Raw genomic sequence first — 24,855 nt, 5'->3', positions numbered from 1 at the left:
TTGGGCGGCATAGCACGGGCCAGAGCGACGAGGATGCTATCAATTAGGAGTGTTTGGTGCAAGAACATTGCCCAGTGAGCTTCACACAGTGATTATTTACACGAAAGTGTTTTACGCCGGGGTCCACCAAGATCTGACTGATTACATATCCGTCACAGAAATGACATCACCAGAAAAACTTCCTTTTGATGCGGCTGCGTCGGGATTTCAACCCCGAATTCTTTTGCCGCAACGGGAGATACGAAACACGCTCCCGACTGCGCCATGAACAGACACGGAAATGGGATGACGAGCCCGCCTTGTATCCATTCCTTCAGATGGTGCTGCCGTCTAGGAGAGCCGAAGAGAAGTAGTGCATCATGACTCTAATGAGCGCCAACAGTTGGCGCCTCGATGCCAGCGCGTACGTGTACGGGCAACACGAAGCGTAACCTGCGGAGAGGCCTGTAAGGCAACGACCACAAAGTAAGATTGACGCCGAATTGCGAATGTCGCACTCCTGGAACGGTCCGCTACTCCTTTCGCTGCAGCAGACCATGTGTTCACCAAACGATTCACTGATAACCCGCTTGGTTTCATTCGCACAGACGGTTTGCGAGCGCCTGTGGTTTCAGTTGGATTTACGGAATTCTCCGGCACGTGCAATCCGGCGTCTAACGTTTATGCATATAACGGTGCCATACTGATGAAATATAAATAGCGATGTGCAAATTCATTTCGATGCACAATAAACATTCAACTGCTCCTGTGAAGGCACATTCCTCTTTCGTGTTTTACCGGTCCCTATGGAAGAGGGAACAACCACATTTTATTATGCGACTTAGTGCATGTGAAGGGCAACGTCAAACACGCGTTATGTCCCGGGCAACCGTTGTGTTTCAAGTGTACAACGGAAAGAGTCTCCCTGTTATGTTTGCCCAGCAACACAGAGGAGCATGAGAAACAAAGGCCAGCCACCAAGCCCGCGGCAAGGAACTGGCGACTCGATCTTCGACTACAAGTATACATGTGTATAGGAGAAGTATTTTGATGACATCATCTGCGCCCATTAATTCGCTGTCGAATTCGGCGCGGTGTCACCGCAGCGAGACAAGCCTGATGCCGTTCCCAGCAGCATTCCAGCCTGTTTCAGCCTTCAAGTCGCGATCTCGGGCACGGACAAGACTGCCAGAAACGACATCGCCCGCCGTTCTCCAAACTGCCCAAGAGCTCATTACACAATCAACCGCAAACAAAATCGCTTGTGCTCGTGTTTACACAAGCATTGTTGGACAGGCTTTGCTTGACATTTGTACAGTTTAGCGACTTTCGTTTGCTGCACCCACTTTGTGGGTACGTCGGCTGAAGTGATTCACTTTCGTCTTTGATGAAATCTGTGCTTTTTCAAATGAAAAAAAAAGTGATTGCCTGTGATTGAACAACATGCCTAACAGGTGGAAGGATAAAATTAAGCTGACATAGCACTGGTCAAACAAAATGAGTACTTTTGCAGGCATCCTGGACCTATTGTTTACAATACTAGCTGAACTTCGCTTGATGCGTAACTTAGTAGCTGTCATTTACTGCTTGCCAATTTGTGCTGCCTTGTACCCAGGCTGGCATGTTAAAAAAGGCTAGTAATGTTGGCTTTGTGCTCTTACTTTCCATATTTTGTTTTCACCGTGTGCTGCACACAGGGGTGGAACGGGGTACATGTATTTAGGAGCAGTCCTAGGAGCAGGCAAAATTGCCTTTCGTAGCAGACTTCGAGCAGCGAGAAAGGCCGTTTGCTAGGGGGCTGGCACAGGCCGCTCTACAACCTCCTGCAATTAAGCTTAATTTGTTTATCTACTACACTAGCTGTTGTACTGTGCACTAGAAACTACTCCGAAACGAGAACGCAGTTCTTGTACTATATCTGGAAATTTGCAATACGCGGAGTTACCTTTCCTACCTTACCTTACCTTTCAGAGTTACGATCGGTGAACAAATATCTTTCTTTTCACAGCAGGCGTGAACAACGTCTTTACTCGAGCACGTATTCATCATTTCCACTCGTGTGCCCGCTTATGTTTACTTGCGAGTTGCTGCATTGCGTGTGGCGCCCCATGCCGCCTGTTAACTTGTGCTGTACTCCATATTGTCACGAAGACAAGGACGATGCAGTTGTGTTGAATGAGAAACACGTTTATTGGAGCGAACTTGTGCTCCCCTAACAACTCAAAAGAATACAGAGGCGGCGAAGCAGCGGTCAACAAAGTGACTTGCACAGGCGAGTGTCGTCGAATCGAATGCCCCGGCGTCCGCACTGCAGGCTTTTTATCTTTTGGCGCGCGTGGTTCTCGAAACGTCGATTCGCATCGAGAACATAGTAGATCCAAGAAGATTATTCTGGGCTGTTCACGTTAGATCGGAATGCTCTCCCTATCACAACAGATAACACATGCGGCACAGAAAGAAAGAATGGAACACGCGCTTCCCTTGGCGTAGAGATAACACAGACCGGCGCAGCCGGGCGGAAAAAGCAAAACACAAATAAGCAAACCCAATGTATGGTTCGCGGCAATATCTTTAGCGGGGGGGAAGCTTTTGTCCATCTAACCGAGTGTTTTACTTCAGCAACTTTTACGTTCCTCGGCCTTCTAGCCGTCAGCATTGCTTGGCTCAAGGTTGTTCCCAACAAAGAGAGTTCAAAACTGGCAGAGGGCCGACAAGCACACGCTTTCTCATCTATTCATCACGTTCCTGTTCAAACTTTAAGCGTTCTTCACTCCAGCACACAGCGCCCGTAAAACCCCCGCCGGCGGGGTAACACTCACGGCAGACGCTTTTCTACTTAACTCCCCGTTCTGCCATTAGAGATACAATGGACGAACTATTCGCACTTTCCAGCGAATATAGGTGGCGCGACGGTATCCAACATGGAGTACGGGAAAATGATCGGGACGTCGCGGAAACGTGCGCGCCTGGAAGAAAAAGCCGCTCCGGGCCCATTAGTCTATCTTTAGACTATCTTTTCCCTTGCCGATGAGACAAGAAGATGCTTTGTCGAAGGCGAAGCAGTTTACAACGCCAGTCACGTTGTGTTTTGCGGCATCAGTGAGGCCACCGATGAAATCGTGAGCGTTGAGGCATTGTGCTTGCAATCGAGCGGCGTCACCAGACAACCGCACTGCGTGAAGGTTTACGTTGGCACCGCAGGCTCCATAAAGGTTTGTACACTTCCACCCATGCTCGTAAAATTGTTCGCGCACTTTTTACGAAGATTTAGATACCAAGCAGCGCTCGGTACGCGCAGCCGAGCACACCATGTTGTTGTTGCCACTAGCGCGACCGTATCGGGTTAAGTGTGAAGGATGCAAGTAAGTTATAACTTTGTGGGATGTTGTTCAGAAGAAAGGATGATATGGGGTTTATGCATGTTACAAATCATAGAAATGCCGAAACTGAATATCAAACGCTGACGCCTTTACTGCAGTGCCTCGTCACATTAGCTGTGCCGTGCTTTCGGCGCGTTGTCGGAAACGATAATGACGCCGTAACACGTTTATTTATTACAAATACCCACATCGCCCATAGCTGTGGCGGGTTTTAAAGAGAGAACTAGCAGCAAGTTCAAAACGGTAAATAAACAAGCAAGCATGTTCAGAGGATCCAAGCTTAAACATCTCAATTTTTCCGGAGATGCGTTTCACTTTAGGAAAACATGTGGAGGTGGCTGCGATGCTTTTCGTAGTACACAGGCGTCTAAAAGCACAAAGAAACAGTTGCCAAATGCTCAATTTGAAAGATATTTTTTCGTGGGTTCGATGCTTTTCGTTGTGGACAGTAACATTTACCAAATGCTAAATTAGGAAGATAATTAATATCACATCTTTATTTTCAGGGGACCTGCACCTGCAAAGCAGGCCTCTCGGAAATGTGCAAGCTTGTGTTTGCTACCCTGATTGGTGAGTGTTATTTGGAGCACAATTATTTTCATAGATATTGTTAGTTTTTTTAGCAGATAAAACATAAAATAACTGAAAAAAAAACATCGTGTGGTACTTGCCTGTGTTCATTCTGCAAGAAAAAATCTGAAATGCTTAAAAAAAGCAAAACTGGTCATTGTATGCTGCTGTGAAAGCTGGCCGATTCGGTGTGCTACCGAGTGGACGCGAAGTCAGACACTCGCGCAGACATTAATTTTTCACCTCCAAATGAAATACAATTTCAACAGCCAGGGAAGCGAACCAGCTACCACCAAGCCAGATTGTAACAAATCATTTCCTTGGTTGGCCTTTGTTTCACAGCCGTTCAGAAACATTAAGGTATTGCATTCATTGCATACTCTTGCACACTCATGCACATGCAGTCTTTGCATTTATGTTTTTATTTGTCTTCGTACCCAGGTCAAGTGCCGACAGCTTGGACACCATTTCCTGCACGAATATGCAGCAGCAGTGGGGCCGTCTTAGTGCAAAGGCTCTCTATGAACCACGGCCAGTGGCAGCGTTCTGCCACGTTGACAAAATTCAAGAAAAGGTGACCCCCCAGGAGCTCCAGGATGACATGAGGAAACAATTACTGGATGTGGCACCGGATTCCGCACTCGCATAACACAAAAGGCGTACAAGGAAGCCTCATGACGCAAATGTTGCGAGAGTAATGGACTCTGCATTCGCACCTGAACGCGTCAATCTCATGCTCCAGAAGTACACTACTTTTCAGTTTTTTTAGTCTAGCAACGTAGGAGAGTCAAAAGTTAAACTGAAAAAGTGTTCCCTTGGTATGCTAAGCCCAGCTGAGAAGGCCTTTTACGAAAGTAATGTGTGCCTAAGCCATGAAAAAGCCAGGTGGATTTGTTTGTCAACATTAGTACAAAGGTGTACACTCTGGCATAGCGAAAGAAAAAAAAAGGATTACAGGTAGCATATGTCGTGAGTTGTTCACATTTGAAGAAAATGCAAAGCACACGTGGGCGGCAAAACTGGAAAGAATGTACTGTAAAGCCACATTTAGAGGAAAAAGTGCTACAGACTATGGCAAACTTAACGAGCCAGTCGCCTTGGAGGAATATGAGCTTCTGTGCCAAACTGAAGTCAGTAGACTTGGGCTTGTAATAGCCCCTGAGGTGCCATGGCTGGGCTACAGCCCCGATGGCATAAGCTCACGGGATGGCAGGAAGGTCCTGATTGAGGTAAAATGCCCCGTGCTAGGTAAAGACGCTGGCATTGTTAACCTAGTAGAAGGTAAGAAGCATTCTTACATTGTTGAAGACGGGCAGAACTATACTCTGAAACGTCAACACAGCTATTACTCCCAAGTTCAGCTAGGCATGCTTCTGCTCTGTATGGACAATTGTGATTTTGTAGTTTTCTCTCCAGTGCAGAGCCTGGTCATTGAAGTGAAGAGAGACCCTGAGCACATGCAGAGCCTTGTTTCAAAGTTGCAGTATGTTTATTTTAAGAAGATTCTTCCAAAACTGGTCGAAATAGCCGCAATGTCATGCCATGTGTAAGCTTCAAGCACCACATGACTTGTTTGTCATTGTACAAAATATTACAGAAAAGTGCAATAAAAAACAGTTTTCAAGGTTTCTAAGACATTGGTTGATTGATTCACATTTAAAGAAAATGCAAAGCACACATGGGCGGCAAACCTGGAAATACTGTACTCTAAACTAAAGACTGTGAGAAACTTTGATTGATTGATTATGCTGTGTAACACACTGATGCTAGGCAGGCAATAAGACGCGGTGTAGTGGAGGGTTACGGGTTAATGTTGACCACTTGGGGATCTTTAGAGTGCGCCGAAATCTCGAACACGGGCGTTTCTGCTTTCCCCGCATTCTTGGGCTCAGCAGCACAACGCCGTAGCCACTGAGACACCGCGGATGGTGAACAGAAAGTTTCAAAATACATGTTATTTTTCACATTGTATGAAGCAACATGTCAACTTGCAATATGCAGGCACTTTTTAATTGTTGAAAACTCGAGACAAATGTGTATCTTGTTCAGGCAAGATTACTACTTGCTCAAATACTGAACGCAGAAAATAAACTGATAGTAAAAACACAACATTTGGGTACGAGGTAAATTTATACATAAGAGTTATCATGAAAATAAACAATGCTATGACGACAAAAAACAAAACAAACAGCTTTTACGAGAGACGGGTACAATCCTTAGCATGCGTAGAAATCTGGACACACAGCACAGGACTGCAGGAGCCTACCATCATAAAAGAGTTTAAGAAAACGGCACACAAAAAAGCTGTTTTGTTTTTCGTTTCGTGCCACATTTAGAAGTCTTAGTGAAGTCAGAGAAATTTGTCATCAGCAAGTATTGGCGCACACAGGTTGGTCAGGCCACATGCGACTGTAAACAGCTGATCAATGTGTGGCAGCAATTCCCATGGGATTGCGCAGTCGAACATTTTGAATATTTTTATCCTCTGAATAACTCGTTCTACATGCACTCGTGCCCTAGCAATGTCAGCAGTACTGATGGCATCAGAATGGCTAAACTGACTTGCCTTTCCTGCAAAGGGCGGTCTTACGATACCAACTGCTCGAGCACTGCATAGTTCATCAATTAAGAAGCCCCTGTCCACCATGATGTCATCAGTGAACGGCTCAAACTTTTCCAAAAGCCCAGACTGTGCAGTGATTGCTTTATCTGACGCTCTTCCGCCAAATGCACGGCTAATGAAAGTTATGGTTCCTGCCGGACTAACGCAAACAAGGAACTTCACTGTGTAATTTGACTTGTAGTGCGAGTACGACAGTAGCTGGCAAGTCGAGCATCGGGACCTTTCAACAAAAATTTCTGTGCAGTCCACGACACCCCTCACCCTCGAGTACTTTTTCAAGTGCACGGGCATGTTGTTCAAAACTTCCTCTTTTGACGGCCACTCAATAACTGACTGGAGCGCTGCAGCAACAAGAGGAAGCGTGTGAGCAAAGTACCTGTGCACTGATGATACACTGCACTGGAAAAGTACAGCTAACGAAGAAAATGACATCGCTTGTTTCAGCACAATCAGCACCAAAACAACTCTGTCTTGAACTGTGGCCTCCATCCTGTTCTCGCTTTCCTTACTTTTCACTAGCGCAACCACTTTGTTCAGGATTTTAGCGCTTGGCCCCCCTGTGAATGTGTTAATATAATGGTCACTCACAAGCAGTTCAGATATCCTAAACTTCTGCAAGTAGTCATGCACTGTGTTTGCTTGAACTGCTTTTTCGGCCGTTTCGGGTTGTGATGAGCCACGCAACAGCAGCAATGCTTCAGCTGCTGCTGCATCTGGAACATAAATAAGAAATAAATTGTAGCTTCTACACAACGCTGCATCAGAACAAATTTTAATACCCTACCTGCATTCGGATCGGTACCAACTGTTTGAGCCCCTGGACACGCACTTGTGTTCTGCAGCCATTCTTGCAGTGGTATGTCTGTAGCGCAAAAAAAACATAATTTGATGCTGCAAAACAATGTTAAATAATAAGTGCAACAAATACTACATCATTTGAACCAATATTGAACGTACTAGACCCACTGGTTCTGTATATACAGAGTTTTCACGTTGCATTAGGGTGTTATGACTGGGTTTGGACACAAAATTAGTGTTTTATGTGAAAAAAACTGCATCTGGAGTATCAAAGAAAAGGAGATCACGTTATTACACAGCTCACGTCCGGATAGCGGGAGTTTGGTTCAATGGGCAGTGGAGGTGGAGTTCGGGCTAGTATACATGATTGTGCGGCACATAGTAGAGAAAATTTCAAATAGGGCCGTGCTGTACCACGTTTTCAGACATTTACCTTCGTTTCCCGTTACACCTGCGCTGGTTGAGGGCGTACAGATGCAGCCCTACCCTGCTGGGCTGGTTCCAGGTGCCAGGCTTCCTTCCAGGTCTTCTGCAATGGTAGCACAATACAGAATTCACAAATCTTGAAAGCTTTTTTGGCGCAGCTGGAAAGTACTGCCAGACCTCAGTTTCTCTGGCATACAACAATGAAACTGGAATACAACCCACTATTTTAACGCAATGTTACTACGTGTTGGGACATTGAAATCAAAGGAAAAAACAAATTGAGAATACTATCGTTATATAAGCGCATTTAATTTTTTTCATAACCTCACAATTTGAAATAACTACAGACTGGAACGCTTAGACAATCTAATTTCTTATAATTGAAAGAACTTCTTGAATCCGCATTCGCTCTATAAAGGGCTGAAGCATTTTTACTTGTTTTTTGGGGGGTTGCTTGTTTCTCTGCTTTTATACGTAATTTGCTTTGCAGCATTGTTGCTTTAATGCTTCCCTATTTTATCTATATATCGGTTTTGAGAACGTCCGTCCAATTCCCCGCTTGGTGATCAGGTACTCACGGTAAATAATTAATAGTGGATTAAACGGCCAGGGATTTCTTCGACACTGCTTATTTAAAATTACTACAAACCGTGGTCCCTGCCTGGGCCCCTGGGACAATCGCGTGCACGGTATGTGACGACGCGAGGTGCACCGTTAAAATACAGGCTAATTAATCACAGTCGCGCTCCAATTTCGACATCGCGGATTGAGCGCTTGGGAGCAGCGTGGGAGAAAACTAGCAACCACCGTTTTTGCAAGGTGGCAGAGGCGTTTAACAAAACGTTGAACACGGAGCTTACAAATGTGCGAGCAGCTGCAGACGAAAGAAAAGCGGTGGTACGTAACGACCGGCACAGTAGATGATCATTCACGTGACTCCCAACGTGAATCGGACGTGAATCGACGTGAATCACGTCGATCGAAAACGCATGCCGAAGCGTACCTTGGGTTTCTCTCAATGTCGCTCTCCTGTTGGATCTGGGCTTCACCGTTTTCTCGTGCGTGCGCACCGGAATGTTTCGTGACGGCACGGCGCCTTTCTTCAGCCGCGGTTTCAGTGGCTGCAGACCATCTGTTAATAGACGACACACTTATCTCAGAAGGAAAGCACAGCATCACTAGGGAAAGAGCGAATTAAACTTACGAATATGGCTCCAGAAGAAGTCCGTCTTCGTAAAGTGGCTGCTGCAAACCACCATCGTGTTAATGACAGCTTTTCCGATGCGCAGCTAGGTTGTCCACACCTTTCGGGCTTTCTTATCCCTGGGAAAGGTATGCACGCTGGTTTTTCCCGGCACTGATCGATTTGTACACTGCGGCACGCAGCACATTCGGTTGCTTTTCGGTTTAATGTTTTCCATCACCACGTTTCCGAATGGGGCGGCTGCCTCCGCCAGCGAGACCGATCATCTACAAACAGCTTCACATAGAGGGCGCGCGGTGGCGCCACCGTCGCTGGAAAGAGCGAATACCCAGTTCACTGCGACCCGTAGTATCCGCCCCTCTACGCATGTCTTCGGCAAGGAGCCTGCTCGCGCGTGAGCCGGCATGTAAGATTAATCTATGAGCACGCGTTCTAGAACCCCTATAAAATGCCAACAGGACAGTCAGGATTCCGTAACTTTCGCCACGCTTACAGAACCAATGCCTCCTTTAAATCATTTAATACACAGTAAGCGAAACTTACCATGGACCACGGACTCGACCACAGCCTCCTGTATACTTAGATTGCCAGCCGGGTCGCGCCGAAACCTGTAAGGCAGCCCGTTCACACTGAGGGCGCCAGTTCACAAGTTATTTAATAGCCATGTCGATGCGTACTGCCACTTCAAGCTGACGGGCACTGAAACGCACTCGGCGTTATCTGCTACGCGAAAGCTTCTTGCTGCTTGCAATAGTGAATAACCCCCATACGGATTCCTACTGCGGAGTTTAACCGCGTGGACTTCACTAAGCCTAATACATGGTCAGCAAACCACTGCAAACTAGTGAAATGGAGCCACATTGGGGCTCAGGTGCACCTTCTTCGCGATCGACTTCTGATGACCCGTTAGCGGTTCGGCGAACCGCACAACCAAGCCAATCCAGAATTCTTCGCGTCATTATAACGCCTAGAATAGGCACTATAGTTAGAACTCAATCATGAATTACATGATACAATGCAGGTGCACCCCGCACGTACAGAACCTCTGCAGAAGCACGACCTGTGTTTACAATATCCACATTACTAAATAATGCTGCTCACATCAAACAAGAAATCAGCTGAAAACTAGCTCACTCCATTAAGAAAGTTACGTGTGAATCCAGGCACGCCGCACAAATGAAACCTAACATAACATACACAATATTGAAAAAGATGGAAGCAATAAACTATTATCTGGGCTATTAGGTACATAACTGCTGTTACTGACTCCCTCACCAAAACGCCAATTCACTATGTTTCCAAGGGCATGTAACCCTACTTTAATGACACCACAACATCTAGTGGGACGCCAGTTTCTCAGGAACAGAAGCGCTTCACCAAAATTTATGACAGATAAAACTGCAAATAGCAAAGCACGGCACATATTCATTACATGTGACAAGTAAGACCAGTTTTGTTGAACATACAAGTGTAGAGTACACAGTTCCTGCAAATGTATCACAACACGAAGCTGCTTCTACCGACTCACGAATGACTAAACCAGAACAGCTACGGGCATGTGGATTGTTGCGTGGTGACTCCATAACACGGACCACAACTAAAAACCTGCCTGTTCATCTTACCGCAACTCTCTTTCCCTTACGCCACACACGTGTGACAGAATATCGTCATCATACAGGACAACCAAAATAATTAAAGGACACATCCTTGCAAATGACAATATCGTGCTTGCATTGTGGAGTCACCAGGACAGAGTGGAAAGCCAAGTGCCAAAGTTACAGTGGAAAGCCAAACTTACAACACAGTTCATCCAAAGATGGCAGACAAATCAGCACCACCTACGTTTCAGCCAAGTACCCATACACCATCACGACGGTCATATTCAAACGTCAGAGCATGCGGAAATGGACTGTCAAAAAGTGCCTTTCGCACTGAACGCATCAGCCGGAGCAGGACTACAAACATTATGGCTCTAGGAAGGGACCTTTTGACAGAAACGTAGGGCTGCTGTGAATAATCGGTGTCCATATAGACATTAAGGGAGCTGGACATTATAATTTCTGAGATAAGGTTTGCATATGTATCTTCCTTCAGTGGGGAGGGTGTTGAACATGGGGTTAGCGGGATTGGGCCTGCATCTTGGGGGGGGGGAGAATGTAAAAAAACATGAAGTAGAGGAAGAAGTAGTAGCAGCTCGGAATGGGGACCTAGAGTCTCTGTCTTCTCTTCGCCCGTCCCTTTCTTTTCAAGTTCACTGCAATGTCGCCACAGCCGCACCGAGCCGAACCGATCGCTGCCAGTGTGGTAGCCACTCTCGAAGCCATTGTGGTAGTCCATACTCGAACCCCAATGCTGGTCATAGTCATCCTAGCAGATGGGAGCAGCTTATGGCAGTGCAGCACTAGCTGTTCGATACTTTCTTCATGCGCGCCGCAAGCCCTGCACTTTGTGTTTTGTCGCAGCACTGACAGCACAGCATCATGCGCAGTGCCCCTGCACGGGCCTCAAAGGGGAGTGCACTGCCGCTGCTGTTGCCACATACGGCCTATTTCTTGCTTGTGGCCAAGGTGACCTAGCTTTTGGGGCATTGCGGTCCACCACCGAGTGGTTCCCTCATCTTTCCCTCTGGCTCACAGCTTCTCATTGATCGTGCGCACAGGGCCCACCTCCATTGGGCTGGTTCGAGGGAGGCGGTTGCATCATTGTGTCCATACCCCTCGAGTCCTATGTAGCGGAACAGTCATCGTGCCCAGCAGTTGTCGTTCACGGCTCAGTTTTGCTCCTCAAATGCAATCTTGTTGGTGGCCTTGCGAGCCTCCAACGTTGACCATCCAACCCTGTATGGCCTCCACTGCCACCCACAGGAGGAGGTGTTCACTGGCTGCGAGATTTTTCACTGCACACCTGTGCACCCGGCTTTGCCGCACAGCGCGCTTTCAAGGGCCTTTTTGATTTCGCTGTCCCAGCACCGCTTTCGTTGAGCACCCCCACGAGAGCCCGTGCGAACCTCATGCTTGCACACGATTATAGTTAATTCATCGACAAACTCATGGTACGTTGCTTTCCTTGCGTAGATGGGGCTGGACTCCAACTCATTGGCAACTGTCTTGTATGCGGCTGCCTGCAGGTAGCGCTTTACAGGTTTTCTAATGGGGCGATGAGGGGAAAGCTTGATTCGGTTGTGGTCACTCCCCAGTCGGAAGAGGCCTCCTTCATCAATGTGGACTTGTCTGATGCAGGTTGCCAGTGAATACTATATCAGTGCATAGTCAACGCAGCTACGCCTGTTGCAAGCACACCACTTAAAGCCCCCTTCACAGTCACCGCGCAGGTTGGCTATCTCTCTCAAGACAGGCCAACCTTGAGGCTACCATTATAGTCCCGGAACCCATCGATGGCCTGAATGTTGCCCTTGATGCGCGTTGCCCAAAGGGCACACTGCCCAAGTGTGGCATGCCCTCTGGAAACCTTTCTGTCCAACCGAGCCATTGCGTGCAACAGGATTGCTTCCTCTGTGGCTTTCTGCTCTATGGTCTGACTGAACAAGGAATGCCATGTTCCTGGACTAAGCAACCATCAGGCAACCCTCCCTCTAGGAGACATACAGGGCGGGCTGCCGTAGACGGCCTAGCAAGATCCCAACTCAGGCAGACGCTTCGTTGAACACAGTGGCCCATGGTGTCTGCAGATTAAAGCAGACTTTGTTGACTTTGCCTCGAGTGCTTTCTTGACAGCACCTTTCGGTGAGTCAGCCAAACTTGCGGCAACATTCACATGACGCCGCAAAGCGGGTCGAGGCCTTCGGTGCTTTCGTCCTGCCTTCCTAGCTGGGTAATGCAGCCTGACTGCAGCCGCAAGCAAAACAGCAGCTTTGAACGTACCTTGCATCCAGAACAGGGAAGATAACTGCTGTCACATTCCATCTCGGCGGGCGGAAAAGAATGGACATAAGAGGCATTGGAGTGATGGACAAGACAAATTTATTACACAGTAGAAGACCCCGAAGAAAGCATAACGCTCAAAACATGTGGACAAGATAAATTTATTACACAGTAGAAGACCCCGAAGAAACCATAACACTCAAAACACTAAGCCGAACAAAACAAAAAACACAAAAAACTTCACACCCCAAAAAAATTTAGTGCCCTTCCACTTTGAGAAAAGGGATGACCTGCGAAGCTGGACGCAGTCCACACTGTGCTCAAAACAAAACACGTCTGTTTGTAATTTGTAATTACCTGAATGAAACTTGGAAGGACTCGAGCTTTATTCTCGTGGACAAACATAGGGCTGCCTCTCTGCCTCCCGCACCATAAGCATCTCAGTGCATGTGTAACACCAACCCGATTGATCACTCTACCACTGACGGCACTGGAAAGGTCACATTGGGCCGTTTGGAGTCCGCATATAAAGGGACACTGAAGCGATTTGTAAACATTGCGGGATTACTAGCGCAAATTGTAGTGCAGAATCCATAGGCCATAGGCCATGATTCGACCCTCTGAGTGCGTTTACGCGAATTTAGTAGAAAAATCAATTCGAAAGTGCTCTCGTCCTCTCTGCATCCTCGCCCATTTTCTGCGGCGTTTTTGTGCGACATCAGGAGGAGATGACTTGGCTTGACTGTGCTACTGCGCGGCTCGCCGACTTTCCGAGTCGGCCCAGCGTTTAGTCCGCCGGCCTCCAACGGGTCGTCGCAATTCGTTCGCTCAGTTGAAATTAGCCACGACACGTTTGTGAATGGAAGAATGTGCATTTCTTTAGTTTGTTAGTTTGTACACTGTATGAAGCTCCAAGTCAAGGTCGCTCCAAACAAGCGCTGCACAAGCGCACATGCGACGCTTCACTGACTGGTACGCTAGTAGGAAAATCTAAGGCCACTTGAAGGCAGGAGAACAGTCAGCGAAGTCGATATATAGGTACCAAGGAAATAAAATCAACTGAAACTATTACCATACAGCACAAAACTAGGGAGCAGGAAGCACTTTTTTGCACTGGGTGTACAAGCACAGCGGTCAGCAGCACGACCACACATCTGCTGTCTAAGAAATGCAATTGCTGGACGTGACATATTGTGGTAATTTGGGGGACACTTACTGCCCGAACGCTATACAACAAATAGTCACCTAAGGTGCTTGAAATGCTAAAACTAAACAAAAGTGTAAACTGGTTATACATTATATACCTTATATTTCCCATGCTGGTAGCGCTGGCCAGTGGCCGAGTGGTTTGGGGTGCTAGGTATGTTATATTGCAAGTTGCAAGTTCGAATCGCCGAGGGTACTTTTTTTGTAAGTTGATTTTTTTTTGTTGTTTTCGGCCCATGTTTTCTATACTGAGTTCCCCACTTTTGGGCCGTAACGTTCACTGCTCCACGAGTGAGTTCGCAGAACGCGCGCAGTCTGACACTGAAGCGCTAGCGTGTTCTCGTTGGCGTGCTGTTGCCATAAGCGCTGACTGCTTGCGGGCAGTGGGCACAGGCCAGAATCAGCAGACCCTTGGCCTGGTGCGAACACGCTTTGTACGATACAGGCATGAGTGAGGCAAGCTCGAAATATGGGGGAAAAGCGCATGGCATTTCATCGTCTGCGGTGACACGGAGGGCAAGTATCCACTGCGTAGGCCTCGGCTAGTGATTGCTATGATTCCAAGCCGCCTTGGGAGGCTTATCTTAGCCATTTTACAGCCGACAACATGGCAGAAGCGCAGTATGACAATTATTGAGATATTGAGAATACCCATCCAATGATAATGGCGAATGCCAAGCGTGTTGTTTGACAGAACCGAAAGCAAAACTTGTTTGGATGCTAATCGTTGACATCTACCAATCACGGTGCACCATCTCCCGACGTCACAGCCTTTAGATGGTGCGGCCATATAGTTTCTTACAGTATACACTAGAGAGGAATCTGGTGCTAGCGTCTATGCGGCTCACATCAAGGTCGTCTGTGTCGTCATGGACCGCCATTATACATCGCGCTCGCCTTAGTTTCATCATTGGCTTGGATTGAAACGTTTTAGTGACCGCAAATTTAAACAAAGTGCCACAAAAAACGCGAAGACTAGCGTGCAATTATGTAAGTGGAAAATAAAACAGGCTGTTTTACAACTAAGAAAAAGGGAGGTAAAGCGTATTTTCGCCGGAACGGTGGTGCCTGCTATTCCGCAGGCCAAGGTTGGTTACGAACAATATTAATATTTGGGGGGTAACTCATTAGATACTGTGATTTTATTAATTTTACCATTATTTCAAATAATAAATTTGAAGAGTTTCGAAAGTTTTTTGAGCGTGCCTACGAAAACGTTACCTTTATGGTGAACCGCGGTGCACCGACCGCCAGGTAGTTTAACAAGGAAAAAGAATACGTGGTGTTAAACAGTCGTGCACGATGACAAGATAGGACGCATACAAGCGCCCGTATCTGCCGTATTGTGTCTTCGTCGAAGTACGTTTTGTTTCTTCTTTTCGTCGGTTACAAATTTCGCAACGGCATATTCCCGCTCAGTCATACGTCCTTCGACTGCGACATGAGCAACGTCATGTGCGATTACGCATTGCCTGCTGTTTCACTGAACGCGGGTGCCACAGAAACGGGAGGATTTCGGCTTCCTTGTAGCTCGTAAACGTATTAAATCATGGTGAAGAAAGCAAATCCCAAAAACCGCTTAAGAATCCAATTGTCATGCCAAGCCCAAGCCAAAAAGGGGGTCTTCCCATGAACCCCCATGACGACATGGCTTACGAGGCGCAGTTTCCTCTCTAGTATACTTACTAAGAAACTCTGGGTGCGGCCGCCGCAGACCGCACATGGTAGATTTTCTTCTTTCGGGCTTTATAAGATAATTACAAACTTATCAACTGGATAAACGATGAAAAATGTGGCAATTTGAGCCAGTCTACGCAGTGCAAGCAAAAACGGGAGCTTGACAAATTCACTTTAGTGTCCCTTTAAGCTTCCCGCCAGCACAATGGTCATGCCATGAGCGAGGGCTGCAACCTATAGCTGCGCATGCACGCCCAGCAATCGTGACATGTGACAGAACCATGGCTCTCTGTCTCCACCCGACTCCTCCGCCAGGCAAGCACAGGCCGAGGGCGTCAGCCAGTGCTGGTTGTTCGCAGCACCCAGCACAGGGCGAGACAGTGCTTGGAATTTCGCTCATAGTGCGCAACAACATTCGGCCCAGGAATTTTACAAAGCTAAACTGTGGCAGCTGCAGGAATGCTCCCACCATCAGATGACACGGGACTGCCTCACACAGTCGAGGCAGCACTGCTTGCACCAACAGGCTCAGAAACCGAGCCCCGCCTGCTCAGTGAAGCAAAATCAGTCTCTTGCACACAGGGAGCGAGGAGGGTCCACAAGAACCTGAAGGAGGGACCCCGTTCCTTCAGCAGATGGTAACTGAGCAGGGCAGAGGCCGTCGTCAGGGGGCCTCGCAGTTGACTAGGGACTGGTCACAAGGCCTCTGGAGAAGGTACTCGTCATATATAGGGACGGACCTGCTGCTCAAAAATGCAGTCTGCAACAAAGGTTCCAAACAGCGTTTAGAACACACTCGGCACATCAAATGGGACACATGCGGCGTCACGAGTACTGCCATTGCACACGTTTTTTCGCCAAGTGTTATTGCTCCTCCCCACCGGCGATACGTGCGAGAAGGGGGTAATTTTGGTTCACTTGACAAGTAGCGCAATCAAACCTCGTGAAAATGGCCTCTTTAAAAAACGCACCACGATTAGTTCGTCATTGGCCTCGTGCGCTGGTATGGTGGCGCCACTAACAGCGATGATTGGTGGCTCTCCCTTCGAATCGGGACGTGGACTTGCCTGTTTTATTCCACTTGCTTGCCCTACTCTTAGCTAACCTAATAAATGTGCCCCTCCAGTTCCTCCTCCACACTCTTTCCCTTTTCTCTTCCCCACGCTGTTCTAAATTCTCATTCGTATGATTACTCCCCTTGCGTACCCATCTCTTCCCCGCTTTTCCTCCACCACCATTTCAACCACCTCTTCGTCACCTCTATGGCCCTAAAGTTGAGGCTCCCCCTCACCCCAAAAAATTCCAAAGCCTCCGCCAAAGTCGTTTCCCCATTGCCCAGCAGCGGTCGTGTCTCTGTGCAGTCCCTGACAATATCTACAGTTTCCTGATCTCTGCCGCAGCATGCACGTTTCATCCTGTGGCCTGCAGATGCCTGTGTATGCCCATTAAGGTTCGCAGACGCCCCCACCTGTGCTTCGAAGAGCAATGCACTGCCTCTCGTATTGCCATAGAGACCTTCCTTCCCGATTTCTAGTTTCTCTGTCCTGTATATCTCCAAGGTTTTTTTCTCTTCCATTCTCTGTGCCTAATTCGTCGTCTCCGCTGCCTTTACCTGCTTTTTAACACTTGCGTATGCCCCACTTTCCCCTATACCGACTTTCCGTACCGCTTGATCCGGTCCTCCGTCTCCACCGCGTGTCCATGCTCCTCATATAACACTCTCACAGCCCATTTTTCCTTCACCATGTCACGAAGTCGCTCCTCAAACTTTATCTTGCTTTGCACTTCCCTCGCCTCAAAGGACAACCAGCCCATATCTCACTGTACAGCCTCATTCGCAGTTTTGGTGTGGGCCCCAAGGCCAGTCTGCCTACCACCCTCTGATTTACCTCCAGGCCCGCAGGTACCCTGACCCCTTTCCAGACTCCCCTTACCACCTCACATTTGGTGCAGCCCCACAGTGCTTCATGCTTCATTATAGCTGCATTCCACTTTCCTTTCGTCTTGAGGTGCACCTCATGCGCCATGCTCCTAAATATTTATACTCTTATACCCGACTTTGTTGCACTGATACTGTTTTGTGCTCCGTGTCATCGCTGAAGACCATGATGCCTAATTTCGCTCTGCTAAAGGCTCTCCCTAGGGCCGTAGCTTCTTCACCGCATATATCCATCAAGCCCTGCATACCTATCCAGTCGTCCCCCATCAACAGTATGTCGTCTGCATACATTAATCCTGGAACCCGTTGTTGCGCCGCTCGCTCGTTTTTCATGTATGATAAATCGAATCGCAGCGCACTACCCTCTGGCTTCCTTTCTAACCCCACCATGTAGATCCTGAACAGCAGTGGAGAGAGAGGACATGCATGATTCAAACTATTGTAGGTGTATACAAGCCTATTATCATGTTATCCCCTCCCACACTATTTGCACTTGGTGTTTTTTGGTAAAGTTCCCTGAGTAAGTTGATAAATTCTGCACCCACTCCCTCGTCCTCCAGGATATTCCATAGCCACTCCCTGTCTACGTTATCATATGCAGCTTCAATGTCCAGGAAGGCAAACAACAAATGTCTGTTTTGCATCTTCGCCACGTCTATGCATTGGCTTACTACAAATAGGTTGTCATCTAGACTTGTGACTTTTTGAAACCCATTTTGAAGTTTTCCTAGTATCCTTTTTTCTCCTGCCCACTGCTCTAGCTCGAATTTCACTGTCTGCATTCCTAACCTGTACAGCACTGACTTGACGGTGACTGGTCTGTACGAGCTCGGTTTAGTCCTGCCTCCTTTGCCTTTGTGCATTAAAGGGACAGACAACCGATTCTTGTCGAGTATATGTTCCCTATCCCAAATGAAAGCCGGTGTTTTATATAGCCCGATAACCACAAACAATTTATGAACAAATTGGTGGAAATAATTTTAATTTGGCAACAAACATTCTGAAATCGGATGGGTGGCGGTTCGTAGTGTCGAAACTTGACACTACAATATGTGTCCCGGTCGCGTGACCTGCAAACCCAGCAGCTACTGTGACAGCTGAAACATTTATTCACATACTGAAAATTTTTTAACCAAGTATTTGTATAAGTTTAAATTGTATATGCATTTTTGAACGTTATTTTGGAAATTTTTAAGACACGCCGCCCGCCGCACTGGGTTGCTCTCAGTGTGGCTAACTGAGCCTTCATGCCCAAAATCAACGGCATAGTTCAGTAGACAGACCCAGTGAAGGAGCTTTGACGATTCTGCCTGAGTCAGGGGCGTTTCTTCTGCCGAAATATACGATTTCAGTTTCCAAATACTCCAATGGCAGCTTAAAAAATTGACACGCCCGGGGAGAATTGAGCGGCCGACCTCCACGTGAAGCCAGATTCTATCTGTTGTCCATCCCAACAGATGACACCTTCGTGCAAAATAGACAAGTGAATTTTAAAAAAACACATAACAGAATAAGAAAGCCTGCGATTCACACTTTTTTTAGGTGGGGACAAGATTTAAAATATCGCTTTGCATCTCGCATACAGACAAAAGTATGTGGCCGCGCTACTGTATGTCATGGTTGCCAGCATGATTTTTGGGAGGACATATACAGCTCATAGATCTGAAAATTTTTATTTAAAAAGTTTAGGGCATTATCAGCAATACCGTTTCTCGTTAAGGTACTTTAACGGATGCCCTTTCATTTGGGATAGAGAACATATATTCGACCAAAATCGGTTGTCTGTCCCTTTAAACGGGCACTGACAAAATTTTGAAGGCGAGATAACTTCTGAGATAGATTGGTGGGAACACATATACATCATCTGCAAAATATCAGCGGCGAATACAGCCTAGAACATATTTAAAATCAATTTTAATGTGTGCAAAACGCAACCGAGCAGCCAGCAGAGGACCACGCGCAATCGACATCCCGAGGATATGGTGTAAATAAACAACATCTAAACACGTCACGAGTTTGTGTTTGCCGCTTCCGCACTGCCGGCGTTTTTCGCCGGCTCGCCCGGCTCGCCGCTCCAATCGGAGGGCCGGAGGGCGGAGCCTCTGCTCTCGAGAACGAACGACCCGATCGTTGGCGGCGGAGGCGCCGTGATTTCGTCAGCTAATCGGGCAGCTGGCCGCGACCAAAGTTCTACAGCGATTCCAGGCACTCTGTTTGTATTACTGTTTATTACCATTGGATGCGAAAACACGCCGGAGGCACGAAAAGCCCACTGAGCTAGCCGCACGGTCGCTGTGCAAGCGGCGGCCACGGCCGCGAAGTAGCCCCGGCCGGCGCAGGTAGCTCGAGTGATAGCTTGTTACCGCTACACGAAATTGTCCCCAAGTTCCGACCATGGTGGCTTACATGAGAACGGAGTTAATGATGCGATGGCGGGTTGCATTAAAAATTGTCATCTGCACCGCTTACGAGAGCGGCACTCGAATATCCGCCGCAGTGCTAAGCCGAACACATCTGTAGGCGGACCTGTAGGCAGACCGGCCGGCTGCTCCCAGCGCGCGTCTTGCCACCCACCGTCTCGAGCGTCGCGCGTCGTTCTTTAGCCGCGGTAGCTTTTGCACTCGCAGCGCCTGCGTCACATCCACGGTCGCTTTTTAATTAAGCGCCTCACGAGATCAGTACGTGGGGGCATTCGCAGAAACTGCCGTCGATGCGGATTCGACAGTGCTACGGCGGCTCTGCTCTGTGATATCCCTCCGACGGTCACGTGGTCAGCTTTGTTCACACAAAATCCACAAAATCCATCGTTTCGCGGCACTCGCTGAAACCGAAACTGCGACTGGCCGCATTGAAAATGCCTCTAATTAAACAACCGTCGCACGCTGAAGCAAATGAGGTTTCTACAGGTTATAAGTAGGTCACTAGCTACTTATCGCAACAAAAAAAAACAAGATGCAAAATTTTTGTGTCAGTGCCCCTTTAAAGTTCATCCTGCTCGTTCGCCACATGTGCGATATTGCCTTCTTTTCTGCCCTGTGCCGATGGCTTGAAGTAGCCTTTCCTTGCTCTTTGGCCATAACTGGTTGACCATTGGTATCCCATCCGCGCCTACTGCGGTATTTTTGGGTCCACTTTTTTCCCCTCGAGCTTGTTCCCATCTATCTCGAGACACTCCGGCCTCCCCGCCGTGACATAACTGTGACACTGCGAGCCACTTCATCCACCTTACAGAATTTTTCCGTGACAATTTCATGAAGGTATGCCAATGCCTGCTCTCCCTTGAGCATCTGCCCTTCTTCGTTTTTTGTAGTACCACGTTCTGTGGGTCCCAAGCATTTCCCTCATGCCCGCACATGGTTCCAAAACTTTTTCGGCGCGTCTCTACCCTTCCCTCGTATTTGCGCCCCCCATCGCTCGCTGCCACCCTTTATCATCAACTCCACCAACAGTTGATGTGCTGCGTTCAGCGCCATCTTGCGGACAACGGAGGCACAACTTCTGAACTCCGTGAGCAGACGACGTCCCGCAGCATGGCATTCAGTGCAGTACGATCATCAGCAAGAGAAAGAACGAATGGCCACTATTCTGTTTCAGTGTGATGCAATCAGCCAAACAGTATTTTAATAAACAAAATGTCTCGCAAGGGCGACAGGAAAGCGATTAATCACAACAAAACCAGTTGTATACAAGCACGGGACTGCATGGACACTGTTATTCGCAACGGCTTCAAATGAACCCTATTGGCACCGCTCAAATGAAAGATGGAAAACAAAAAGATGAAAACCCGCGAGCCCACTTACGAGAGAGGAGTGCAGTAGTGTGTGTGTGAGAGAAGGCGCGAATGCTTCACCAATGGAGAAACTGTGTGTGGGGCCGTGGGCCCCCGAAGAGAATAACGCGACCTCACGATGCTTGTAGAAGCGAATGTCTCCCATGTAAACTCCACTGTGCCTTATCGGTGCCAGGAAGTGATTTGATGTCTGTTGTGTGTGGAATTGCGGCAAAATGTTCGTGTGTATACATTGTGACACCCGGGATATAAGGCCTCAAGAGCTAAAGATTAAGGTTTGTAGAGGGAGGTTTTTGAAAATACAACTGCGCACCAAATCTTTACCTGAAACTGCTTAAACTACGGTGAGTGTTCATTGAATGGGTTCAAAAAATGTCACTTGATGCGTTTTATTTTTTCAAATGCGTTCATATGTCAATAAACATGTACTAAACATGCGAACATTTTTGGATGTAGATGTGTATGAGGAATCGTTAAAGAAAGCCTCTATAGGTGGTATTCTTTGAAAAGTTTAGCTGTCAATTTCTCCGCTTGGCAACACTGTAAACGGCCACAGACATGACCGATGCGCCACGGACATGGCGCGACTTGGGCCACTGCGCCCGCACGCCGAAGAAAAAAAAACACCGGCATGCGTCGTCTGCTCCGTTTCAACCCGATTCTCAACGATGGCGTCAACAGAGATGTTATTAATCACACTCACATTGGACTCGAGGCAGTACTTCGCGTTCAATGAGGTACAGTTTGTAACGTGAAACACAGTCATGTGTTTCACAGTCATGTGCTTAGCACGGACAAGTAACACCATCCCGCGGAGCCCGACGTAACGAGTTACGGCGCACTCACATGGTTGCCTGCATGCACGCCTCGCTAGCGAATACAAGCAATACGTTTACTTAACTTGTTGTTCACCCTTCTGTTACTCGACATAGCCACAGGCCTGGACATGGTAGAGCGCACAACGGTAGCTACAGTTTTATATGAATGGTTCCCCTCACATTCTCAGTGCCGATGAAAAAAAAGCCGCTTGGAATAATGGAGATCATTTCAAAGCTGATAGAGATATGCGTGATTGTTCGTGTAACTACATGCCAGCATACGTATAGCCGCGTGTGCTTGTGCTCCTTATCTGTGTCAGAAAAACTATTTTGCGGAACAAGCTCCACTTTAACTCGTTTCCTTGGACCTACTACGGCAGAAAGGCAAACTAAAAATTGTACAGGACCATATGTTTGAGATATTTGAGAGTCATTTCAATATAGCCGTAGTATATGCGAGCCTCAGCATTGTGGCTGGTGTGTGTCCATCTATTTATTGTCGTGCCGCTGCGTAATGTAAACATTTACGTTCCTCGTGTTTTTGTTTATATTTTGCCGGCACGACTATGCGTACTATGGAAGCAAGCATATACGTGGGATGCTCCATGTGTTTTCTGATGCGTGCCCACTTGTACTGACACCAGAAGTCTATATGGGAAGCTACAAAAAAAAACTTCACTCAGTTTTGTTGAATACACAGTATTTTTTTGCAGCGGTCTGACGCCAAGTTGCGTGCAGATACGCAAATGCACCTATGGGTTTGGTTTTCTTTATTTCTTGTCAGGTACTATTTGTTCTCCGGCACGTTGACATCACAAGCAGCTGATCCGTGTCGTCTGCTTCTATAAGAGAAGTGGCGCTTTCTGAAAATTTTCTGCAATGCATTCCCACACAAGGGGAATATTTATATTGAAATAACAACTGCAAACGTAACCAAACGCAGTGATGTCTTGTATGCTAATATCCCGGTTGGTGTTGCAATACAGCTCCATAGCGAACGGATGTATGTGTTCATTTTATTCTTTGGAAAAAACACCGCCTCTGTTAACAGGTAACACCACGTGTTTCCTTGAAACTGCAGGGCACGGCGCTCATAACCATTATTTTGTTGTAGCCATAGGGAACACTCACTACAAGTATCATCCATCCCAAGCATGAATCAATGTCGTTGCACAGGCGGGGGCTTGCCACTTCCTTTCACTGCTGCTGCTGCTGCTGCCGCCATGGCCACTGACGATTCCCGGTCGAACCCCGGGAATCGTCAGTGGGCATGGCAGCAGCAAAACCGGCAGCATGTCCAGCAACGCTTTTTGCTTCGTTCTACAGGTTAGTTGCTATCGGTATACAAAATGTTACCGGAGTGATAACCGTTTTCTGATTCTGCTACCATGCCCCCTTTGTGCTAAGTGCCGATGTATTTTTGTTGCAAAGCTTTTGTTACTGGGAGGCGATGTTGAGCTCAATCCAGGGCCAACTAAACCCGACCACAGCCAGACTTTCAATGACATGTATACCCTGTTGAAAGCACTAGGCGCGAAAATTGTTAAAAACCATGCCGAAGTATTGTCGCAGCTGTCTGATGTGAAGGCTATTCAGCTGAGTCTCAAGAAACAAATGTCAGAAGATAAATTATCAGCAATTGAAGGCCAAAGTGACCTTTACTTAACCCGCACAGTATCTGACGCTGTATGCACCGAAACTGCTTTTAAGTGCGAATGCACTTTATAAGCGACCGCAAACCATCCACCGCCGGCGGCGGCGGCGGCGTCCGCAGTGCTCCTCTATATTTAAAAAAGAAACAGCATCCGGCGCCAGGTTTCGATCCGAGGACTTTGCGGCCGCAGCGCGACGCTCTACCGACCAAGCCACGGACGCGACGGTGATATCAGTGTTAGTGACGCGCCTTATATCTTTAACGCATTCAAACTACGTCGTCAGCGGCGTGCGTTGGCGACTCAGCGGCGTTATAGCGGCTTGATAACTGCGTGGTGTACACGTGATACTACAAACCCGATGGAAGAGATGGAAGAGAAGGCGGCGAGGCGGTGGGCTGCGGGGGCCGAGCGCAAGCGCCGGAAGCGGGCCGACAACCGTGCATTCGCACTTTCACATTCTCCCCCTCGGGGAAATGTGGGGGAATTTTTTCTCGCTCGTCGTCTTGACGAGTTTGAAGACAGATCCCGGCGCAAGAACGTGTTATTTCATGGACTTCCTGATAACCCAAATGAGACTTGGGAGGATTCTGAGAAAAAGGTGCGAGAGCTGTTGCAATTCACTTTAGAGCTGCAGCTTTCTGATGAGGCTATTTCACGAGCGCATGGGCTGGGAAAATTTTATTCTGATAAGTGCCGTCCATTGATTCTAAGATTTTCAAGCTTTAAAATTGAAGAAGCCTGTTTGTCTGCCCGAAAAGAGCTTGAAAAGGGAGATGCAAGCGTAAGCAAAGACTTCTGTGTTGCCACACGTGCATCGCGGAGAAAGCTCACCGAGTTCGGAAAGGCCAGTGGCGAGCAGTACTCCGTTAGGTACACTGTAAAAACAATCCGTAATTTTACGGACAAATT

General features: G+C 47.6%; 1 long non-coding RNA gene across 1 annotated transcript; it reads right to left on the bottom strand.

Annotated features, from left to right (window-relative positions):
• Window positions 1–5,413: 5,413 nt before the first annotated feature.
• Window positions 5,414–8,704, bottom strand: LOC144149340 (uncharacterized). The gene is made up of 3 exons (XR_013318276.1): window positions 7,784–8,704; window positions 7,337–7,414; window positions 5,414–7,265 (listed from the first exon to the last, which is right to left on the bottom strand). It is a non-coding gene; the product is annotated as an uncharacterized LOC144149340 (long non-coding RNA).
• Between the last annotated feature and the right edge of the window lie 16,151 nt (window positions 8,705–24,855).

Source organism: Haemaphysalis longicornis, unplaced genomic scaffold (genome assembly GCF_048455015.1).
Source record: "Haemaphysalis longicornis isolate Haplotype H1 unplaced genomic scaffold, Haemaphysalis longicornis Haplotype H1 scaffold_8, whole genome shotgun sequence".
NCBI classification, from domain to species: Eukaryota; Metazoa; Arthropoda; class Arachnida; order Ixodida; family Ixodidae; genus Haemaphysalis; species Haemaphysalis longicornis.
Note: the sequence above shows the minus strand (reverse complement) of the source record. Positions and strands in the feature narration are given on the sequence as shown.